We start from the raw sequence: 4,015 nt of genomic DNA, 5'->3' as shown, positions 1-4,015 counted from the left end.
CTGTGTGGCAGGGTCCATGATTATTCCAGACACTTGCCGGAAAAAAATAAATTTGCCAAAAAAAAAATAAAAAACTTTTTTTTTTCTTTAGACCCCCAGCGCCACAGCGCCCCTCAGTGTTACCTGCTTAGGGACCCCTACAGAGAGAGAGAGACCCCAAGGCTCACCACTTGATGCTCAGAAGTTTCAATACAACCTGTTCCAGCACTGTCTATTACAGACAAGAAGTCTTTGGCTGGCTTTCCCGGGTAAAAGGAGGCGGCTCCGCCCCTTTGCACGCCTTCCGGCCTCTCCCCCTAGCTCCTCAAAGGTGTTTGGTCACCTCAAACATGGCCGCCCCCATGCTGGAGACACGAGGCTACGCCGGGTAAAAGGAGGCGGCTCCGCCCCTTTACACGCCTTCCGACGCCTCCCCATAGCTCCTCGAGGTGTTTGGTCACCTCAAACATGGCCGCCCCCATGCTGGAGACACGAGGCTACGCCAATATGGCGGCCTCGTGCGATCTGCAAGACAATGGCGGCGGCCTGTGTAGGATAGCGGCGGCTAGCAGCGGCCTGCGGGATGTCTATATTCGGCCTGCGGGAGTGTCTCGGCCCCACAACCTTCACCCTGAATGGTGATAAGCCTGGCCGGCGGTACAGGACCCTGGCGGGCCGCATGCGGTCCGTGGGCCGTCGGGAGGCAGCCCTCTGTCCTTCTGGAAGTGACCGTTTGCTGGAGGAATGGCGATCTGGACTGCAGTGACTCAGGCATAGGCATCGGTTTGTGTACACCTCTGACAGGTAGGATACCTTTTACTTCAATAGTAATGCCCCTTATAGTACTGCCACTGACTTCAGTCACCCTTACAGTTTTACAATGACCTTAGATAGTCAGCTCCCAAACCAAGCCTCCTGGTTTCTATTCACAAAAAATCACACTCAAATTGGGGGATCTGTGACCTGTTATAGGATAGAGGGGAGACCCATCCTACCATTCCAGAGAGGGGCCCGCGTCCACCATAAACCCGACAGGGGGGGAGGGGGAACATTCTACTCACCATACCGGAACCAGGCGGGCGCCCACTCCTGACAGAACCCCTCTCCACCGGGGTGGGGGGGCTGTCGACCAATACGGACGCCGTGAATCTGTTGGTCATTGGCGTCCAGGTGAGACGTTTAACTCGCAGGGTCAGTCCCCGTCCAGTGGGACTATGTCGCGGCCGACCCAGCGCGGAGCTATGGCCTGCACGCGCTCGTAGGCTGAACTGGGGTGACCACTGGATCTCAACATCCAGCCTGTCGCCCAGTTACAGCTTGCTTGCTTGAAGATCTCCAGGAGAAAAAAGCTGTCTAAAAAAAAAAAATCTTTCTAAGAAAAAAATCCTGCCAGGACCGAAGATCCTAGCAAGGCATCTAGGTCCTTACTCCTAACTAGACAGAAAAAAACTGATTTGCTGTAGCAGAGAGAGAGAGGATATACCCTCTGGGACTGCCCCTAAGGTGTGGCCAGAATGTTTTCTTTCCTGTCTAGTCCTACTCCTGTAGAGGGCAGTATAACCCGAGTTGTTATTAATCAACGAGGACTACGTCTGTCAATGAGCGACAGAGAAAAAAAAACACACCTGACATTGGTAAGACAAACATCGCCTATAGAATTTTTTTTTTTCTTGCCATTCCACAGGCATGCGCAATTTCAAGACTTGATCTAACCCCACCTTTGGATTTACCATAATAATGGGCAGAATATTCTGGCATTTGCACAAAAATTAACTCTTTTTCCTGGAAGGAATCGGTTTGATAAATAACTGCGTAAATATTGTAGAACATAAAAAAATCGCAACCATTTTATTCTCCAGGGTCTCCAATTTCAGAAAATGATTTTTTTTTTTTTTTTTTTTAGGGTGAGGGTATTACAGTAAGTTCTAGCAAAAAATGCTGATTTTTACCATGTGTGCAAAAGAATTGCCTCAGTAGACTCATGGTTATTGAGAGGACTGATTAATCATAAGGAGGGGGTGACTGGGAACCATTAGTCCACCTTATTAGAGGCCTCTGTCCTAGAGGAACTAGCATGGTAGTGCCTTCACACACTCACTAGTGACTTCAACTCACTCTGCATCCCACTACTCCGATCACACCGCACAATTACACTTCATCCTGCTATCCCCAAAACATCTTACATTGAACCCCACTAAATCCAACACGCTTCACAATACTCCCAGGACATCTAATAGGGTGTCGCTCTGCCATTCCAAGAATATTTCACTCTATGCCCCCCTGCAGACAGCTACATGTCACACTGCACCCCAATACACCAGACTACACCTTACTCTGCACACCACTATATCAAACTACTACCCACACTGCACCCCAACACTCCCACCTTACTGATCAATCCCACATCTCATTCTGCACCCACTCCCACCTATACCTCACCCTGCACTACACTACTCCCACCCACACCTCACTGCTCCTGCCTACACTTCACCCTATTGCTCACACCTCACTGCGCTCATCTACATCTCACCCACACTTCACCCTGCACCCCATTGCTCAAACCTACACCTTACCCTGCACCCCCACCTACATTCCATTGCTTAAACCTTACCCTACTACTCCCACCCACACCTCACCCTGCACCCCACTACTCCCACACTCTGCACCCCACTACTCTCACTCACACCATGCACCCCACTGCTCCCACCTGCACCTCACCCTACTCTCCCCCACACCTCACCCTGCACCCTACTGCTCCCACCCACACCTCACCCTGCACCCCACCTACACCCCGCTAATCCCACCTAGACCTTACCCTACTCCCCCCCACACCTCACCCTGCACCCCGTTAATCCCACCTAGACCTTACCCTACTCCCCCCCCACACCTCACCCTGCACCCCGCTAATCCCACCTAGACCTTACCCTACTCCCCCCCCCACACCCCGCTAATCCCACCTAGACCTTACCCTACTCCCCCCACACCCCGCTAATCCCACCTAGACCTTACCCTACTTCCCCCAAACACCTCACCCTGCTAATCCCACCTAGACCTTACCCTACTCCCCCCCCCCCCCACACCTCACCCTGCTAATTACACCTAGACCTTACCCTACTCCCCCCACACGACCCTGCTAATCCCACCTAGACCTTACCCTACTCCCCCCACACGACCCTGCTAATCCCACCTAGACCTTACCCTACTCCCCCCACACATCACCCTGCTAATCCCACCTAGACCTTACCCTACTCCCCCCACACATCACCCTGCTAATCCCACCTAGACCTTACCCTACTCCCCCCACACATCACCCTGCACCCCGCTAATCCCACCTAGACCTTACCCTACTCCCCCCACACATCACCCTGCTAATCCCACCTAGACCTTACCCTACTCCCCCCACACATCACCCTGCACCCCGCTAATCCCACCTAGACCTTACCCTACTCCCCCCACACATCACCCTGCACCCCGCTAATCCCACCTAGACCTTACCCTACTCCCCCCACACATCACCCTGCTAATCCCACCTAGACCTTACCCTACTCCCCCCACACATCACCCTGCTAATCCCACCTAGACCTTACCCTACTCCCCCCACACATCACCCTGCACCCCGCTAATCCCACCTAGACCTTACCCTACTCCCCCCACACATCACCCTGCTAATCCCACCTAGACCTTACCCTACTCCCCCCACACATCACCCTGCTAATCCCACCTAGACCTTACCCTACTCCCCCCACACATCACCCTGCACCCCTCTAATCCCACCTAGACCTTACCCTACTCCCCCCACACATCACCCTGCACCCCTCTAATCCCACCTAGACCTTACCCTACTCCCCCCACACATCACCCTGCACCCCGCTAATCCCACCTAGACCTTACCCTACTCCCCCCACACATCACCCTGCACCCCGCTAATCCCACCTAGACCTTACCCTACTCCCCCCACACATCACCCTGCTAATCCCACCTAGGCCTTACCCTACTCCCCCGCACACATCACCCTGCACCCCGCTAATCCCACCTA

This window comes from Pelophylax lessonae, assembly GCF_965119305.1.
Source record: "Pelophylax lessonae genome assembly, chromosome: 1".
In the NCBI taxonomy this organism is placed as follows: domain Eukaryota; kingdom Metazoa; phylum Chordata; class Amphibia; order Anura; family Ranidae; genus Pelophylax; species Pelophylax lessonae.
This window is presented reverse-complemented; position numbering follows the sequence as displayed.